The following is a 21,653-nucleotide window of genomic DNA, read 5'->3' as shown; positions in this document are numbered from 1 at the left end:
TACACGGTCACATCTCAGGTTTGAAACACTTCATTCGCCTGTCGGAAAAGGACCTGGGGGTGCTGGTTGACAGCCGGCTGAACATGAGCTGGCAGTGTGCCCAGGCAGCCAAGAAGGCCAATGGCATCCTGGCCTGTATCAGAAATAGTGTGGCCAGCAGGAGCAGGGAAGTGATCGTGCCCCTGTACTCGGCACTGGTGAGGCCGCACCTCGAATACTGTGTTCAGTTTTGGGCCCCTCACTACAAGAAGGACGTTGAGGTGCTGGAGCGTGTCCAGAGAAGGGCAACGAGGCTGGTGAGGGGTCTGGAGAACAAGTCTTATGAGGAGCGGCTGAGGGAACTGGGACTGTTTAGCCTGGAGAAAAGGAGGCTGAGGGGAGACCTCATCGCTCTCTACAACTCCCTGAAAGGAGGTTGTAGCGAGGTGGGTGTTGGTCTTTTCTCTGAAGTAACAAGCGATAGGACGAGAGGAAATGGCCTCAAGTTGCACCAGGGGAGGCTTACATTGGACATGAGGAAAAATGTCTTTACTGAAAGAGTGGTTAAACATTGGAAGAGGCTGCCCAGGGAAGTGGTTGAGTCACCATCCCTGGAAGTATTTAAAAGACGTGTAGATGAGGCGCTTAGGGACATGGTTTAGTGGGCATGGTGGTGTTGGGTCGATGGTTGGACTCGATGATCTTAGAGGTCTTTTCCAACCTTAATGATTCTATGATTCTATGACTCTATGATTTTTCTGTTTCCAAAAATCCCTAACCATTTTTGGGTTATTACACTGTCAATGTACAGAGCAGGATGGCTGCTCACAACCAGAAAGATGAGCCACAACCCTGCCATGGGCTAGAGTTTGGGTGCTCTCATTCCCGCTGTCCCAGTGCTGCAGATTCACCCAGGCAGGGGTGGGGTGGCCTCCCCAGGCCCGAGGGGTGTCCTGCACGCCCTGGGACTCATTTCAGTGAGGTGGTTTTTGAACAGCGACAAGTCAACAGCACCTTTGAAGAACAGCACATGCTCTTCCAGAGGACCTGAGCAGCATCTCAGGAGAACGGGTTTCCCCAGGAGAACCTCCAAAAGGTGGTTTCATCATGGCAGAAAATAGGACACCCCCTGAGGAAAGTGCTCAGCTTCTGCCGCCAGAAAGAATAAAGTTTCTGGATAACAGACTAAAAGCTTCCAGAGCCTCCAAAAATAATTATAAAGCAGAGCCAGCTCAAGCCTCAGAATCAGATACACAATAAGAAGGCTGCAGGGGCTTCAAAATGGGTTCAAACAGCACAATTCGTGGAGCTCAGCTCATTTTAATGGCTTCAAGTCCTGGGTGGAGATGTCTGATCACCACAGGAAACCTCATTTTGTTCTGTTTTGATTGACACATTCACAAATTTAGAGACACCAGTCTTACGGAAGGGGTTTAATTAAGCAGGATTAGTACAGTCAATAAAACCTGGTGGTCTCTGTAATGTATTCTGGATCTTTCAGCCAAACCGAGTCAGAGCTATTTCATCAGAACACTCTCCCTTTTGTTCCCAAACAGAGAAACTTCATGCAGCTATAACTGGAGATGGACACGTGCCACTGAATTTGTATTAAGCAGACATGTTGCCTAAAGGGAGATGTCTAGGTCCCAGTCTAAAAAAAAAAAAAATCACCAAAAAAAGAAAGACTAAAACAAAAGCAAAACAAAAAAAAATACTGAGCAAAGTACTACATGTGAAAAAACACTCTTGTTTAAAAATGGATCTGATGCTTGTTGCCTGTCCTGCTAGGCATCATTTAGCTAAACATTTGGAGGTCGCCCATGCAAAAAAGTTCTGCTTACATCATTAGTCACCTCCATCTGCCAGCAAATAAATCCCACGCAGTTGTTTGTTGAGCCAGCAGAAATATGGCAGGGTTAACGGTTCTATTCGTGAAAGAGCCCGGATTGTGTCTCCCCATTCAGGCTCTGTTTTGTCTGAATACAAAAGGATTTACTGGGAGAGGAAGTATCCATTTCATGCCTGCAGATCAGGATTCAAAGACAAGATTTGACAGGCAGAGATACAATGGGCAGGCAAAGGTAGTGATAAAAGTACTAGTCACCTAATTTAACAATTTAGCAACAATTTCATTCATGTCCCTCTCTGACCTGCCATATACCTTTTCCCTTGGCTTGTTATGAACAGGAGACTGGCACGTCTCTGTAGTGGTAGTTTATAGTGGTATAGTTTATATGTGGTACAGTTTTTTATTGGTAGTTTTAGTTCGGTAGTTTGATGCATTGTGATAATACCAAATAGACTCAGTTGTAGAAGGTTCGCAGTTTTCTAATTCAAGATTCATACCTTTACATCTGTACTTTTGGTAAGATAAAGCATGCAGAAAAAGAGACCATTTGCATGTCTAAATGCTACAGGATTCGATCTGAAATTATTATTTTTCATGACATCATTTTCATTTGCAATTGTGTAATCAACAGCAATTGTTTTATCAATGGATTTTCTCAAAATTAAAATGATCATTAAAAAGTTGAAGTAACCTAAGGCTTAAAACCCAGGTGAATAGATATAGTAAATTAAGATTAGCATGATAATACTTTAAGCCTGAAAGAAGGTTCCAAACCCACAGATTCAGGCCAGCACTAGTGTTGCATATGAGGGTGTATTACAAAATCAATACAAAAAGGTGGCTGTATGTCTAACAGTGACCAAACAGAAGAGCGATATTATGCTGTTCTCATTCACCTTGGTGCAAGCCTGAAATAAGTGCAGCTACTCCCTATTTATATCAGAATTAGGAGGCAGAAACATACTGCAATTCTGTATAAATTATCTTTCTGATTTACTGGAAGTAAAGAACTCCTCTTAAGTGAAAGAAAACGATTTTGTCCTTTTTTCTCAAAAGCAAAATCCCCCAAATATAATTTTTAAGACTTGAATTATGGTACATGGCAGTTTCTCCCTATTCTGCTATTGGATTCTATCCCAGTGATATAAACTGTTTGCAAAGCAAGCAGGATTTGACTGGTTTTCTGTCCATCATATGAAATAACCTCTGGAATGTTTGTATACATTAATTATGACTATTATGACATAAAATTTTTAAGGTTTTTCATTCCTAAAAAGACCATTAGTTTTGATGACTAATTTGCAATTTCATTCCAGCCGGAGCCATGCTGTTCACAGGATTTATTTGGCTTAAAACAGTCATTAGGAAACTGTTTCCCCTCTTTCCCAATGTTCCTCAGTAAGAAATATTTTACAGAGGGAAACCCTGCCACCAGCTGTATCGTGCGTTTGAAAGCCACAAAGAACCGAGTTCGAACAAGGAGAATCAACCTTTTCAATGAGAAATCCAATTGGCCTGCAGGACGCAGTCCTGCCACCCAGTCGGGTATGTCCTGGTCCCACAGCTGCTTCTTAATTCTACACCACAAGGAAAAAGTATCTAAACAAAAAAATACAAAAATCCTCCAGAAAAGCTGTGCTTTCCCCATGATTTATTCCACTGTTGTTCAAGGCCTTCTCCAGCTGGTAGGTAGCTGGCTGTAAAGTTTTGAACTCAGTGGGTGTGAGACATGATACACTTTCTAAGACAAGCAGCATCAATCATTTAAATCAAACAGATATTTTTAGATTATTAAAGATTTTGAAAGTTATGCTTTCTGAATTTCAGTATTGCACCTTATCTGGTAAATGGCTGTGCATTTTTGCTACTATATCAGGCATTTTAAATATTTTCGATTTGAAGATATCAAGCCCAGCATTTATCAGCTGTAAAGATTTGGTAAAACTGACAGAAGATGAAAGTGGACAAAGTATGTTTCAAAATAACATTGGTGATTAATCAAAGTGAGTTGCCTGAAAGTCCAAGATCTGGAGCACAGAAACCTTCCACTAAATTAGAAACTGGCATCCAACTCAAATGTAATTCTAAACTATCAATAATGCTTTTAAGGAGTCAGTTTTAAGTATTATAGAAAAAAAGGATTTCCTATGGGCTTTGACCTTAAAATGTTTGGTGTCCCTCTCATTTAAGCTAGAAATCCTCATACTTGAAAATGACCAGTAATTAACTTTGTATATTTCTGTTTGTTCAATGAATGCAAAGACTCTGCTATCCTCTGTGGAATTATAAGTGGACATTTCTGTTCCAAGAAGTTTACAGTAAGAAGGCAACACAGAAAATATTGTACACAAACCAAAGTGCTGGAGCTAGGTCACTTCATTGCCGTTCTAGGTCATTCTTATTTTTTCAGCCTGGTTTCCTAAGGAATCCTGTTCTGTTTGCTTATGTGTCTGTTTACAATAGGTGAACCTTTCACCTCATCTCATCTCAATAGATTTGACCTCGTTAGCCAATAGAAGAATGAAGCTGTTGGTGGCTGGTGAGAGGTGGAAGCCACCCAGAGGACTGAGTCCCTCTCTGACTTCTTACAGACAGAAAAATGCTGTGAGATGACCCTCAGCATAACCCAGAGCATCTCAACAAAAAGAAGATGGTTATGACCAGCCTAACTTCAGTAACATCTTCAGTCGGGGTTTACATTTTATAAATTGCTAGCGAATCATTCTTACAAATTACCAGAGAAACCAGTTCTTCAAGTTTCTCACCCTTATGGATTTTCTGGTGTCCAAAAAGCCAGACTGAAGCTTTCCCAATGTGTTGCAGTGTTCATCAAGTCTTGATCCATAGGAGCGCGCTGGTGCATATTCCTGCTACAGTCTTAGCATAATCCCACTGAAATCATGATCAATGAGGAAGTTCAAATCCATTAGAAACCAGACTTACTTAGATTCAGCATATGCCCAAACTACTCATTTATGGTAGTTAATGATTACCATAACCTGCCAGGAAGAAGTACATGTCGGGAATAATATGCAGCAAAAGAGGGGTGGGCACCCCAGCACAGAAGCCACTTTGTGAGGATTTGGGACTATGCGGAAGATGGGATGATTCTGAGTTTGGGCACAGCAAAGGATCACATCTGGGTGAGAGCAAAGGCTGTGCTGGGTGAAGAGGAAGAGAGAAGGTCCAAAATGGAGGTTGGAGAAGAGGTGTCCCAGAGCGCATGGAGAACAAGACTGAACCTGATGGACAACATGAACAGGAGCCAGAGCTGGACCTAAGAGGAGCAAAGACACAAGGGAGCAAGGAGTGGCAAGGGGAGTACCCCACCAGCCAAAGGGCATTGTTTACCACCACATGATATGCAAAGCCAAAGTTAGAGCAGAGGCATGTGAAACGGGATTCACGTAGCTATCTGCAAAGCCTCGTTCATCATTCCTGTGCTAGGATGGGAAAAATGAAGTTTTGGAAGGATGACTGCTGATTAGAGAGAGGAGACTGAACATCAAACTTTTAAAGAGCTAGGTGAGACAGATCCCATCGTGGAGATGGGCTTGGAAGGAAACACACCACACACACACACACTCACACACACTTCAACAATAGCCTCCATGTGTAGGAGAGGAGAAAGGACTGGATGTGACATGGGAAGCTGAACAAGGCAAATGGGGTGGAGAGAGGAATTTTGCCAGAAGTGGAACCAGCAGACAAAACTCAGGGTTAGTTTTCTTCCTGTCAGTATTCAGCACAAGTGTTCATGGGGAAACATGCCAAAGATACCACTGGAAATGCAAGACCTAAGAATAGTACACGGAGCAAAAAAAAGCTGCACTTGACTAGCAGATTCCTTCTTCCTTTTTATCTAAGACAGGCCACCATGGTAAATTATTTCTCAGGATAAACCAAGAAGCTTTAAAGTGTCAGATTCTCTAAATGTCAGAAGTCAGAAACCATCCTCATATTTCCATTATGCAGTCATCTTGCAACGCCACACCACACTGATGGGCAAAATTAACTGGATGAAAAGATGGTGTCATCTAAAATAATACCACATGTGACTCAGCAGTTCTTATATACTTTGTAAAACAAATGCTAGTAAATCAGTGGTTCTGTAGCAAATACCCTCTGCCCAGAGTAAGCATTCAGCAAGGTCAGAAAAATTACTTAGTGAATAGGACTTAGGACTTGCTGCGGTGAATGAAGGCTGACAAGCTGATTGTGAAAATCTAGTATTTTCTTTTAAATTCAGCTTCTCAATAACTATATATATGGGAACACCTAAATTTTTGTCTGTTTGGGTGTCCAGATTAAAAAATAATGTGAAGTTTCTGAATAAGATTCTTGATGTTTTCCTCTTCTTTCAGAGAGGAATAGAGCAGCGATTGGTGTAGTCCAGGTTTCCCAAACTGACTCACCCAATCTGCAATTTAATTAAAAAGAAAATCCCCCTTCCCCAGCAAAAAAAAAAAAAAAAAAGAATAAAATAAAGCTTATATATAAATTTAGAGTTTTGCACCCTCACTGGTGTTATTTAGCTGAACGTACTTTTCCCAAGTTCTAACATTACAGACCAGGAGCTTTAAACACTTTGGCAGTACCCACTGAAGTGAGGACATTCTGTTTTGTAACCGGGCGAAGCCTGCTCCCCTATGCCGAGGAGTTAACCTTCATTTTGTGAGAGCTATACGTGTAGGAAATTTGCAACAAAAATAGCATAGAAAGCAGCAGATGTTTGTGGGAAGAAATTAAACAGGTGTCAAAACTAGCATCCCAGGAGTGATAGGAAGGCAAATGAAGAAAATATGGAATATGAGATGTGAACATTACATATCTGGTTTTTGATAATGTATCACCGCTCCTTGCCAATTTTGGAAAGCCACGAGTACGATCTTCTGCTATTACCTTCATTGGTTTGTACTGCATCAGCTTTCCTGATGCACGAATTCCAAATTGGTCAGCCAACATACATGTTCTTTCGCAATGTATTGGAAAAAAACAGGCAAAAAAGGTCCCTTCTTTTTTTTTTAAATTTAAAGTATGCCCTGCCCTTTTCATCAGTGTTGCCCTTCAAATGTGCATGTCAGTGAGCTGCTAAGTCAACACAGGCCAAGTGTAAAAAGTGTGACTAGAGCTGTTCCCAGAGAAAAGAACTGCAGACCAGATGTGCATCACACCCTCCCGCCAAAACCCACCCCACGGCGGAGGCACTGACTGTTGTTTCACACTGGTGCACTTCCCAGCTTGTTGCTCCAAAAGAGAGAGCCTCCACAATGCCACTCTAACTCTTGTAAAATAAAGTATCAGTTATATTAACATTTTAAAGGAAAAGGCAAATAAATTTGTTGCAGCCTTCGGAGCAGAGTCCAATGCAATGAGTGATGTTATGTTTCACTGCCAACAAAGGCTAACGCAGACAGTTTTGGATTTATTTAAGGAATAATAGAAATTTGAGACTCTCTTCCTCAGCTCAAGCTCTTTTCTTAATAAGGTGTCACATCCCTTCCCTTACTTCTCACACAGATTTTCTCATGAAAAATCCTTGCTTTTTGCTGATTGGAAAAAAGCCACAGATCTGCTCCTGTACAGAGGGTAACACTGCTGGATTTCAGTAGCGGAAGAGTAGGGAAAGGCAAAAAAGCAGTAGTGACTGCCATTGTGCATGACGCATGTTGATAAGGCTGTGGCACCCACCATGAAAATAAAGCAGGGACTGAAGGAAGTTTTACAGCCAGTGGTTTGGCAATTATAACAGAGAAACAATGAACAAATCCATGGGGGGGAAAGTCTGTGGTGGTCCACAATCTGTTTATAATATAGAATACTTGTTGGGTCTTATTTACAGTGTGCACCAGAGAGGTCTTGTTGCCTTGCATAGTTACGCTGGCAAAAGTTTCCAGTGTAGATGCTGTTTTATCACAGTACTAGTGCTCAGACGAGCATGGCATTCCACCAAAAACTGTGAGAAGGCATAAGAGCTTTTATAGCTGCATCTGTATAAGCTGCTTTAGCCACATGCCACTGAAACAATACAGTCCTAAGTGGTCTGAAAGCCTTGTGTCCCTCAGGGTCAAGGGAAACCGAGGGTGCAGGTACAGGGAGACAAATGAGGTAGAGAGTTTCATGTGCATGTGGGACACATAGTGAAGTACTCGTGTGCACACTTTTGCACTGCCTCCATCTTGAAATTATACAGGTAATTCAGATAAAGAAAGTAAAAACATTTAAAATTTAAATGAAATATTTTTGACCAGCCTTTTTTTCAGTAGTTTCTGACAGTGATTCAAAGGCTGAAGTCTCCTTCAGTTAAAAAAGGATCTTGAAGAGGCAAAACCTCTCATCCCTCATCTTCTGAACTTACTTTATTTTCCTTGCAAATGTTTTGTATCAAGTCAAAGTCTTTTTTTTCTCCGTAATCCCTTCAGACCTCATAACTGAGGGAGTTAGGGTCCACTGACATGGGAGCTCTCTATAGACCTCGGTGAACAGTGGATTGGCCACCATGTGAATATAATGCTGTGTGCGGGAAACAGTCTACTAGCACCTCTTTCATCTTTAACCTCTTTGCATACCCCTACTCCTCATTTCAGGTGAACATGCATACTATATTTTATAAATACTTTCAAAACCAACAAACTTCAATTTAAAACTGAGAAAATATCTAAGTCATTATTATGACCATTTCAGCTAGGATAAAAAATGTCTCTAACAGAAAGCTTAGTTCTCATGGGCAGGACCTGAAACTGTGGACATCCCTCAAGGAAGTGGACCCAGCTACTCAATTCCTACTGCTTTTGGTTCTAATCACTTCACCAGAATGTTTTTTAAAAATTCTGGAAATGGGTATACAGTGTAAATGTAAAGAGTTTTATACATGATGTTAGAAGCTGTTTCCTTTTCTCAGTTTCCATTTACTACAATATTGGATCTATATAAGTATGTTCCATTAACTTCCCTTCATTACAAAGGGAATTTGTAATGTCTTGGCCACGATCACTAGAAAACACAATGTTCACAAAAGGGGTTGTTGCTTCACCCAAGGCCAAGGGGCTATAAAAGGCTGATTATTATATTGTATCTGGTTATACTTGAGGTGAGGGTATCTCCTCCCGGTATAGCCCAGAAGGCAAGCCTACCAATGCAGAATAAGTTATAAAGGGATTGGACCCATAGCTTCCACCCTACGTCTAGAGGATCTAGGTGATCCCATAGCCTAAAACATAACTGAGGTTTTCTAAAAGTAAATATGCAGTAAATACATATAAATCTACAAACAAAAGCTTTCCAACTACTCCCACCGCATATGTAGAGCTGCACATTGCACTGAAAATGGATCTGATTCTAGGTTGCTATTCACCTAAACCATAACCTTGCACCAGCTGATAAATCTGAGAAATGGAGCAGTCTAGATCGGACATCTGCGAGAGAACATCTGGCGAGACCAACGTTATTTCTAAAACCAAAGACATTTCCATACTTTTTCACAGTCAGTCCAGAAAATGAGGGTTTGGGCAGAGAACTTGTTCTTTCCGTGAGCGATGTCATGAAGATAAAGTGTCAAGGACAGTTTGAAGATTGCAGTCACACTTCTAACGGTGCTTCTGTGGTAATTAATCAGCCTGGATAGGAAGAGACTGCAGTACCATTTTCCTTTTCCAGTCTTCCTTTGGGAGTTACTCGGTGTCCGTATCTAATATATCCCCTTCAGCTACATACTAAACCAAATTCAGAGACCCAAGCAGGGATTCGGATTTTAACCCCTCCAAGCCCGGCTCTCAGCAGCTGGATGGTCACTGACCTGGATGCTCACTGAGCGGACCTCCTCTCTGCTCTCACACCACTTGTGCTCTGTCCCAAAAAAGGAGGCCACAAGACATGCTGATCTTTGCTCTCAGTTGCAGCTAATGCCAGGAAGACAGACCAGCTCTAACAGGAGCAGGGCAGAAGCTCCTGCTTCTGCAGGAAGGACAGAGCTCACACAGACAAGGAAACCAAAGCCTGTTTGCTTCCATTGCTTCGTACGGTGGGCAAGACGCATACAGTCCTCACCCCACTAGCATCTCTGGGAGCTAATCATAGTCACAGAAATTTTGGGAATGAAAGGGTGATAAATCCACATTCCAGGTGAATCATCCATTAGGAAAAAAGAGCTAAAAAAACCCAAAACAATAGACACCTCTCAATAGAATAAAGCAAGTGATTTGAACCAGAACAGGCTTTCCATTCTCTTTCCCAAAGAAATTCCCTCTCTTTATCTAACACGTTAGCTTTGGATATCTGAACTAACTCACATCAAGGGCAGAACGTAGCCAAATGCCGTGTCCTGGCTGCGGTTCTTTTTCAACAACAGTGAGACATTTTATTGCATTCTAATATTGTTGTACATATCAGCACCTGTTGCATGTGCACATTTTAAGGTTTAGATAGCTGTGATTTTTCACGCCCATTTTAAAAATACATGCAATGGTTGTCACATTTTAGTACTTCAGATGCAAGCAGTTTCAGCTTCCTGTCTAAAAATCATCCTGCAGACTTTATCACCTTGCAATCCCATTTATAAGTTTAAAACACAAGTATTCAGTCCAGTGTTGCTGGCTGTTTCTCCTTACAGAGGTTTGAAAAGCCATTGAGCCATTCTTTGGAGATTTTCACTTTGAGAAATCGTGGTACATTTTTCCAGTTATTTTTCCTTACACAATTCAGTGCTTTTGACAAGAAGATACTTTAAGGACCCAAGTTTGATACCATTGAACAGAAATATTCCTCTAGAATTAATCGGGATCTGCCATTTTGTAAAAAAGATCTGTTGTGATTTGTTCCTATTTTAAGATAAACTGACATTGGATTAGCATAATCTAATATTTTAAAATGCTAAACTGCTAGCTATTTCCTCCACAATTTTCAACAATAAGGTTTAGGCATTGCAGGATAATGAAAGCTTCTATTTAATAGAAGGAGCTGAGCAGATCCATATTCTTGTTAAAAATAAAGGCAGAAAATTTGTTTTTCTGAAATGTATCGTCGGGCTGTTGACATGTTCCATGTGCACATGACAAAAATCACTATCCAACATGTAGACATGATAAACACATGAACCTTTGGCATTAAAAGGAAAATGGCCCCATACAGTTTAATACCAAATTTCTAATACCAAAATACCAAGTAAACCTTTACTAATACTTCTAAATTCAGCTAAAACCAAACAACATTCAGTTTATCTCAAAGGAGTGCTTTAAAGGAAATGAAGCTCAGTAGTGGAAGGCTAAAAAAAATACTAACCTGCTTTCTCATAGCTTCTTTTAAAATTCAAATCAGTCTTACCACAATCAAAAACATTGTAATGACACCTTTGTAGAGACTCCTAACCACTTGTTTCTGTCAACGGGCACAGTCTCTTGAGCAAAGCCTCTAGCTCTAAGCATAAGTTACTACCCCAATGGTACCAGCCAGCATTTATGAGTTCTCACTGTTGGGTGCGTTGGCCTCCAGGTAAAAATTTAGTCACAGACTGAAAGTACCTTCCCACTGCAGTTCTGATCTGAGCTAGGGCTGCTCTCAGCCTTCTCACCAGCAGCAACCTGATGAAAAAAAGTAGATGGAAAAACCCACAACAAAAAAAAGTAGGCATAGCTTTGCTGTTGCTTGGATAGTAACTTGCCAAGCTGAGAAGACCCTGGAGAGAGCAGGGCAGAAATTCAAACACCTTAACTTATGAACCACTTCTGCTCTCCATCCAGGGTAGCCCAGAAAAGAGGAAAAGAAGTGAGGAAACCATTCATGGCTGTCCTGAGCTTTCCCGATGGCCCAGCGCAACTGCAGCAGTACCGACCGTGACCTGCCGCGAAAGCACAGCCGCGTACCTCCCACACTCTCCTGCACCCGAGAGTGCAGGAGAAAGGAAAGGAGAAAATCATACTGTCATGAAGCCTTCTCACAGGCACTGTGGCTGTCGTCCATTGGCCTGAGCTGCTTCACCAGTGTGGAAATTTAGGTTATTACAAGGTACATCCGAGTTGCAGTCAGGAAGAGTGGGCACCCCTAGAGTGACCTCCTGCCTTTTGGGGTGCTCCCTCAGATAGGACTGCCATCCATGGAGCACTTTTCTTTTTTTCTTTATTTTTTTTATCTCTCTAGTTAGGGACTCAGCCATATACTGTGAGTGCAAACATTAAAGACCGCAAGAAGCTGCACAGGAAAACCAAGAGTCCTACACTTGTAAAGGAACAGTGCTGGCTGGCCCAAGCAGCCACTTAAAAATACAATTGGGACAGGAAAGACACAGCATGTGAGTAGACTGTCATGAATGGCTCTATTTAATGCGGGGGAAGAACCAAAAATAGAGATTTCTAAAATAGCCAGGTCAGACATTCCCTTACAGAAAAGATCCTACAGCATTCTCTTGAGATGCCCCACACCAAACGCCAGTGCTGAGCCAGCGCTGCCTCTCCAGTATTTACTGCTCAAGCTCAGCTCAGTGTCTGGCAAAGGTCAGCATGTGCTGCCGGGGCTGATGGACTCTACAGCAGGGTAGGGTGCAAGTGGCAGCGACAGAGCTCCTGGAGGAAAGAGCAAGTTTCTGTCCATAGACACAGAAATTGGATCAACTTACCGAAATCCAGTGCCTATTCTCAGGAAGAAACACGTTCTTTTCTTCTGACTTTACAACCTGCCCATTCTTCTGCACGCATTCAAAAAAGAGAAAACTTGTGGGTGAATGGATGTGGTTTTGTTTCTTAAGCCAGCCTTTGTCTGTTTAATTCCCTTGTTTCCTTTTCAGAAAGAACATTTTCCCCACCTTATTTAAGACTGGAAAGCATAGGAGAACCCTCTTTTCAAACAATACTTTTGGCTACAATACATGTATTTTGTAATTATATTTGTTTTAAATGCTGTCCAGCTAATCTGGTTATATCCTGGGGCCATTTTCCCTGGTTTTAGCTCTGAAACAAATGATTATTTATTTTCTGGTTGTTACTTAAGTGCATATAGATGTGATCTTCGAAGGAGCCTCATTTGTCATTATTCAGGACGTTCAGCAATCAGGCACAAGAAACTAATCAAAGTGACTAAATGATGTCAGCTGACTATAATATTATTTTCCAAAACTTTAAAGCAGTGCTCTGCAGCTGTATGTAAGTAACCTTTCTACTGGGAATCGATGTCTTCTAGGGTTTTGTGTTTTGGAGGAACATGTGTTCAGGGACCTCACCAGCTGCCTATGGAAAACCATTTTGCTCTTAAAGCAAAACCATATGTCAGGCCAAGGTAAAGGAAGCATTTGAAAAAAAGAAAAATGTCTTAAAAAGTGATGCTGAAAACTGTCAGACAGCTAGCGATGCACCACAGGAGGTGGTAGCAGATTAGAGTCCCCTCAGAGCTACGGGGAGGTAGGGCGCTCTGCAGAAGGATGAATTTCCATTCTTAACCTGTGAAGGCAGGAGGCAAAAAATAGAGCTATAATTGGCAGTTTGGCAGCAGCTCTGTTTTGACTGAACAAGGCCCCGCGGACTTTTAAGCAACGTGCCGGTTCTGTTTGCCCACAGACAGCTTCCCTCGGTGCTGCTGACGTCAGCACTTCACGCTCGGGTTTGGTCCTGCTCCCCAGCAGCCAGTCAATGCTTCTCCCACGGGGCCCCTTTTAGCCCCGGGGAGAGCCTTGCCAAACCAGCGGAGCATTGCCAGACCTGGGACTGTGGGCTGCTGGTAGCCAAGAGAAGGCTGAGAAACAGACATTAAGAGCTATAAAATGCTCACGATAGCAAAGGAGAAGAGAACAGACCGGAAGGGAGATGTCCTTCCAAAGACCAAGGTCCGGCAGGTTGCTAGCACAGCCCTGTGAAACACAACACTGAGTAGAGGGTCTGAGCTTGCAGCACCTACACAACATAAACACACCAGTGTGTAGGTGTCCTGAGTAAAAGTGGGGGTGGGAGGAGAACCCATGTTGCTATAAATTCACAAAAGAATTTGCAAAAGCATGTGCAATGTCTTGTCCGTTCTCCCAAGCCTGCAATGTGTGCCTGTGAAAACCATATGCATACAGATCCTGTACACTCTGCTTATTAACTTTGCTCTTTGGTGATGCTCTTGCAACGGTGAATATGATAATTATCAGTGGTTAATTATAAGCCGAGTAAGCCATGTATGAATGTAATCTCCCACTGCGCAAAAGGGGCCAAAATAAGAAAGAGGCTGTTATGTCATATAAGTCATATGTATGTCAATGACAGAAGCAGCAATAAAAATAACTTGGCTACTATACCTTTGTGAACACTTATGGAACACCAGTAGTATCAGAATAAAAATAATTAATAATAATAATAATAATAATATCATCTAGATATTGCTTTTCAACCTGACATCAAACAGCAACATGAAGGTGCTTCTGGAAGGAGTATAAATGAGTACAATTTGCTTTGCTGAAGAAATATATCTGCATGGTAGTGAAAATAGACATCTCCCACAGATACACACCCTAGCACTTGACTTCAAGACCCAGTACCTCCGCAGTATCCTCACTTCCCCAGCATTTCATCCTAATCTCCATGTCCAGCTTGTCCCTTTCTTGCCCTACACCCTGGCAGGTCAGCCTCCCCACCTGATTTCACAGTCTCTGTCTACACTGTTCCTCTTCCAGACTGTCTGGGGGCAAAGGACAGAGGAGTCACAAGAAAGATAGGTGTGCATCACCTCTGACCATGCTACAGACCAAGCAGTGGGAAATGGCCATCACAAAGTCCTTCTGGCACCATGCCTGTAGCCTGAGCCTGGAGCATGTGATGCCAGGTCTATCCAGCACAGGAAGCTGTGGAGGCTCCAACACGCCACAGAGATTTGCATTGCTAAATTCTAACAAATTTCTTACGAGTATGAATAAATTGCAATTTTTCAGCTGTTTATAACTTGGCAAAGCATGAGTGAATTTTCCCTAAAGGACCAAAAAGCACATCCCTGACATAAAGGCAGCTCTTGTGCCAAACCGAGAGCCCCTACTGCAAAGTTCCAAGGCACTTGAACTTCCCAAAGAAAAGGTGACCTAACCTTTTTTAGCCTTGGAAACCAATGCATTGTTTACCCTTCACCTTGTTCTTATAAACAGCAGAACTACTTTGACTGATATTTTCAGAAATAAAAACCTGCCCAAGGAATGGAAAATTTGCCTAAATGAAGTTTGGGGAAAGTTGTGGAAAATTAAAACCAGAGTTTTACTGTAGGAAATAATGAGCAGCCAGGGTGACAGGGCTGCCCGCCTACCTAAAATCGCAATGAAATAACCGGTGTTACAGTGGTGGGGTAACTGTACCTCTCCCTGCTGTGGGCTCCTGCTATACCTGCACCCCAAACTGCAGGCTCCCCTGCACGCGTGAGGAGGGACTCGTGCAGGCAGGTTCCCTCTCCCAGGCCACCATCAGCCGTAGTGACCGGGATGCATGCATCCAGCGGGCGCTGGTTTGGGAGATGACTGTCACCCTCGGCAGAGCAGCAGACACCGGTGACACCAGGACTTGGCTGACAGGTTTCATTACCATGATCCTAATATTTCAAGTCAGCAACATGAGGCCAGGAAGGAGCTCCTATGTCACTGAGGTCCCTGCACTTCCCCGTAGAAGACACTCTACGCCGCAAGCAGCACGTCCCGACACGACTCATAGAACAAATAGCTAAATCTCTTTCTTCCTCCAGATCTCTACAGACTCTCAGGGCCATAATATACCCCATAATGTATTCCCGCAAAGCCTGCAATAATTCACTTGTCATAATACACCAAGGATACAGGCCAACAAAAGCAGATTTGTGTTTCATCTTACATTCTGATCTCTGAAGTTATGCTAAAAGAAAACAAATTGAAATGCAGAGGCACTTTTTTTTGGAACCCGTTTGTGGTTTATTATTACAATGAGCTAAACAGGCCTGGCAGAAACATGTGATCTACACAGAACAGGCTTTCACGTCAGCCAAAACACCACTTCCACTCTTTAAAAAGATGAACAAAGATCAGGACAGTTCCAAGGGGTGGCAGAGGGAAGGTGTGGACCTCAAAGAGTTAGCAAAACCCTTTACAGGAATAATAGAAGAACCCAACAACACTGTCCTCTCTGTTTCCACAAAGGACACAATTGGGTAGACTCATTTTCCTTTTCCCAGAAATAATCAGATCTTAGATTAAAGTCACATACAGTAATATAGAAATCGGAACACATCATGGAAAAGCATCTCTTCCATATCAAACAAAAACGCACTTGTGAAAACATATGGAGGGAACAAGTTGGCATATCTGTTCATGTTTACTTGTTCTGGCAAAGAGGGGAAGAAACATAGTATTTATAATCATTTGTTCTTTATTACGGTATTTTGCTTTGCATCCCAGATGATTACTGTGTTTTTTACAAGTTAGCGATCAGCTGAATTCCTACTCGCATCTACCTTCCTTTGTACCTTCCTTTTCATCTGTGTTTCTTTCTTGGGTTCAGGTACATTCTTTACAAACCTCTCTTTTTTCCCAATTTTTTCTTTCTTTTTTTTTTTAGGTAGATCTCCCACACTGTTTTTTGTTGGGGTTTTTTTAGCATGAAATTAGTTTCAACCTGGAATTAACTTCAGCATGGAGTTCATTTCATGCTGGGAGTAGCAAATGAATGCTGTTGGATGCTCATCTCTAGCAAGCACTGAAGAGGTGTTATAGCCTGTTAGCAAGAGGTGTCTTCTGAACCAGCTGGGTGAGTTGCATTTACCTTTCTATTTAGACAGGCAGTTTCATTCCTAATCTCAATGTGTTGCAATAGCCACATAAACTAAACCTGAATGCATCTGACAATCAACAGAAGCAGCTGCCAAGGAGAGACATATGTCAAGGTTGACAAATAGACATGCATGGCATCTGTAAAAGTATGGCAGGAAGGCAGCAAACCTTGTCTATCTATGATGGCAGGAAACTTTTCATTCATTCTCCTGGCAGGCTAGAAGAGTTGCCTAAGAAAGTCATTTCCAGCCATGGTGTCTGAGAGCACCCATGAAGTCACATTCACACAGAGGTATCCAAGAAAACATGCAGTGCAGCCTCTTCAGGGAATGTGATAGTCATGGTCAGTTCTTTGATGTGTTCCTATTCCCCAGCCTACATCATTGTCTCCTCTGTTTCATCTTCAGCCACAAAGATTTTTTTTTTTTCTCTTCTTAAAAGTAGTGACTAATTTGCTGTCTAGATAGGGATTCATGTCACAACTGGGATATTTACACAAAGTCCTCTTAGCACATGCAGAATGCATGAGAGTATTTAATGCCTTCACTTCTCTTAGGTTTCCCTTCATTCACAAAAGGTTTGCCTGCTCCTCCATGCGGCTGTAGCATTGTAAGGTCAGAGGAAAGAATATTTTGAACATTATCAGGAATTATTAACCCCATTAGATCCCAACGTAATGCAAAGACATTGCAGGGGCAAAATATGCAGCTTTGTCATCACGGGTCTCCTTGATGGCATGCAGGAAATCTTTACACACGCCTTTTCCATTCCACAATTTAATAATAGCTGACATAATTAAATCCTATAGGTACATTGTTCTGTGCATGTTCTGCATAATGGAATTTACAACAAGTACAAATATTACAAGATTTAATTAAATTTTATATGTTGAACAATATCACGTGGATAAATTTTTTACAACTGCCAAGATAGATTAATGAGAGGTGCTCTTCTATACAGAGAGACATAAAGGTGAAATTTAGAATTTTGGCTCAGGTACAAAATAAGCTGGAGAAAGAAAGTGACATTCACATTCAAGGCAGACTTTTGGTTTTAGTTAGTTACTGGTTTTTTGCAATTTTTTTTCTCCAATATCTCCAGGGACTGTCTAGAATTTCAACACCGGAACAGCTACTGGCAGTGTTATTTTCCTGGACTGATTTTGCATGCTTTTTTTTCAATCTGACATCCCTTTAACTAGCATCTTCAGAGGAAGTTGTGGCATGGATCTCAGGGCTTTGCACTATTTCTCCATTTTTCATATTTACACTTAGCAACACTAACAGCAATAAGGAGTCTGTATTCAGTCGCTGGCTATTGTACATCTACAACATCTGAGGATACAGAAGAGAGTAAGTTTAGTGCTGAACAAGACATGTACATGGCCTCTGGGCAGCATGTCATATAGTGTGACATATTATGAGTATAGTTAAGAATTTATATGTTCCTACAGAAACACCTCTAGCATGAGCACATATTAGGGTGCAGAAAGTTTTAGGGGACAGTCCTCAAGAAGCTGGCTCTCATAAAAGTAGCTTCATGGGATTCAAGGGTAGTCTTGCAACCACTGAGTCTTAGACTCTTACTAAACATGATGGAGGAGATAGACAACTATTTCTGGTTTTAGAATTAGGCATGCTTGTTATTCCAGCAACCCTTTCCTGAAAATTACAAATTGTTGTGGTTGTCTTTCATCTATGGGACTTTGGGCTCTTTGAGTTGGTTTGGAAAAAGATGCACAGTATGTAAAGTGTGTCTCATCTTGAAAGAGAACACCCTCTTACTGACATCTTTTAACTAGTAGTGCTTACTCAATACATTCAAATTCCATTCTGGCGACTTAAGGACTCAAAATACATTTTTACTGTTCTTCATCCATGCTGTCCTTAAGACAACAAATCATAGCAAGAATCCAATTTGCAACTAAAGAGCTGGAGTATGTTCTTCCTAGATATCCTCAATAGACCTTCTTAACAAGTAAAAATATCACCCAAAAGCTTCCTCTAGCTTCCAAAACTTTTTTTATGGATAGTAATACATGAAACAGTTCATTTCTGGTTTAGTCAGGTCGGTTTTGCACAATTAACAGCTAGCTAAGAGAAACAAGAGATTTTATGTACAAATAAAAAAAGCACATATATGCGTGTGTCTATATACAAGTATGCATACACCCGCACACTAGAAACATGCCATTTAACTTCTACAAGATGGTTTTCACAACGAGACCTCACATGATCGTCTGCCAACTGGATCTAGATCCTAATAAAAGGTTCAGAGCACTGTCCTCAGATTAAAAACTCCCAAGAAGAAACATCTGTTTTACTGCAAAGGTAGTCCAAATGCAAGTTTATACCCTACCTAGAACACTGTTGCTGGTTAGAATTTAATGGGTATTGTGGCACAAAAGAAGAAAATCATCTTCATTTCTCACACCATCATGAAATAGTAAAAATCTTCAGAGGCAAATCAGGCTTTTATTCACAGGAATAAAAGCAATTCCACCCTGTCATGGAAGCTACAGTTACACAGGTTAAGCTTGAAATGTTTTTTTTTTTAAATGTATAAAGCAAAACACCTCCAGGATTTGAAGCTTTCTCATTTAAACCATATAGAACATCTCCCTGTATATTCACCATATACTACATTTGTGGTTCTGAAAAGAAGGCATTCACATTGCAGGTTTTAGGTATCTAAACTGGGCAAAACTCAAAAAGCGTAAGATGTGAACGTGCAAATGGAAAGCGAGAGGCATCTCCAGGGGGCATTTCTGAGCACCCTGATTAGATGCTTAAAATTTGATTGCAAATTCCCTCCCCAAATGGCCATGTGTAAAACTGCATTTCTAAATTATTGTTGCAAAGCTAGTGCAGGTTTCTCATTAAAAAATCCATACAACAGTGGGAAGAAATCTTCCGGCAAAATGTTATAACAGAGGGGCCACAATGACATTTTTATTAAAATAATATTAAGAAAGTAATAATGTAGGCAAGACATAAAAAAGAAGAAATGAATTAATCAAGCAGTCACTGTAAATCATCAGTGAGGTTACTTTTCATACAGCAACTTCAGGCAGAAAAGACTGAGCCTACCTGGAGATCACAGGAGTCAGAAGACTGCAGTTTCTGTATTGTATTATTATCACGTACAATTGCTAATCAGACAGCAAACACATTCTGTACTGAAAATCTCACTCCACCCAAAACTTGCTCACAACTTGAGAGCTTTCTCTAACAGTCCCTAGGCTTTGCAATGTATCCATCTACACCTGAATAAATTCCTTTTCTTCAGCCGATCAGAAACAGGTTTTATTTTTAAGAAGATGTAACTTAGAGTGACACTGACACCAGGTGACTCCAGTTTCAGTTGGGTGTGATGCACACGTGAATAATGTCTTTCATGTCTATGCAGTAGAAAAAGGTAACTATTTGGCTGCCGCTTCTAGCTACTCAAAAGCTGTGCACTGCAAATACATGTGGAATAGGAAAAGGTTGTGTTTCCCCACTCTTTTTGTGCATGAGACACAGGGTAGCAGAGTACATGAGAAAAAAACCTCAAAATGAGGGACAGAAGCTTAAAGACAACTCTTCTGCCCTAAAACACAACTACAAATGTCACTGTAGCAGTCAATATTTCAGTGTAAATACCACACAGTGCCTCACACACAGAGTTTTCAGGGAGGGATTAAACGTGAGACTATCCTGAGGTTGGCTATACCCTGACCTCAGCTCTTCACCGATGAAAAGAAAGCCCAAGGAGGAGCCACTGGGGAATTAACCCCAAGCAGGTTTCAATGCAGTTCAGATTTAGTCTGTGATTACCTGAAATTCAGACCTAGTGAGAATCACCAGTCCCAGGCCATGCTTTTGAGGTGCTATTTATTCTCCTGTGCTAAATTACAGCCAGTCAATAGCTGTCTCCAGGCTCCTGGGGGAAAGAAGGGTTCCTGCAGAGGTGTCAGAGATACACATCCCTCCCGCTGGCCGGCGGCCGCGGCGGGGAAGGTGCGAGACAGCCTCCTCTGCCTTCACACCTCTCCGCAGCACCTTCCCATTCTATTTCTGAATGGGAAGGCAATTTATGATGCTGAATCAGCTGTTTTACAGGGCTACCTCAAAATTGCACACTCCAGCTGAAGGATAAGGGCCCCTAATATGTATTGTCGCTGACTCAATTACATCACAAGTCTACCAGATTTAAAGATTTTCCTAACTCTGGAGTCACACAGCATCTAAGAATTTCAGATTTTGTTACAAAACGTGAATCTCTCAACCTCATGGTGAAGAGCACTCTTTTTAAAAGTTCAGAAATAGAAAGCAGATTATGAAAACCTTTCAAAAATAATTTTGCATCAATCAATCTTCAAATATCTGATGCCCACGATATAATATCTGAAACTGTTTAGAAACTTAAAATTGTTTTAAGAATATTTACATTTGACTTTCATGTGTTAATGTTATTTTTATTAAGAATTATCAATACAGAGTAGAAATATATACTTACTTTTTAAAAACAGCCTGTATTCCACTCATGTTCCACTTTTCAATATTGCTACTGGGACATACATGCAGCAATTCACAGATAACAAGGAAGCACAATCATTTAGATAGAAATTGAAGACAGAGTAAATTGGATGTCTCTATATTCTTATTCCTCAGACTCTTTCTTTGTGGCCTAATATCCCTCTAGTTTTCCCGGCAATGTTCCTGTCAAAGGTCACAGTCTGATCCTTAAATACTGAATACTGCACATGTCCCTAGTAAGAATCAAGAGTTTAGAAATATGGAACTGCTTCAGAAATCTTCATGTTTGATATACTTTTTTCCTTTGGAATGTGCTTTTCTCCCAGAGGGAGGTGCACACATTAGCATATAAAATCAATACATTGAGTGTGAACTTTTGTGCTGTTTCCAAAGGGGATTTTAGCCTGTAAAGTATTCAGATACATATGCATTTATGTGCAAAAAAGTGACCTGCCTATTCACGTTATATAAAACACTTAAACATAATTTTGACAACTCATTTATGTATTGAATTGCAGCCAGCTATACAAACCAAACTCTGCAGCTGCATCAGTGAAGCAGCAGAACA

This window comes from Aptenodytes patagonicus, chromosome 4 (assembly GCF_965638725.1).
Source record: "Aptenodytes patagonicus chromosome 4, bAptPat1.pri.cur, whole genome shotgun sequence".
NCBI classification, from domain to species: Eukaryota; Metazoa; Chordata; class Aves; order Sphenisciformes; family Spheniscidae; genus Aptenodytes; species Aptenodytes patagonicus.
Note: the sequence above shows the minus strand (reverse complement) of the source record.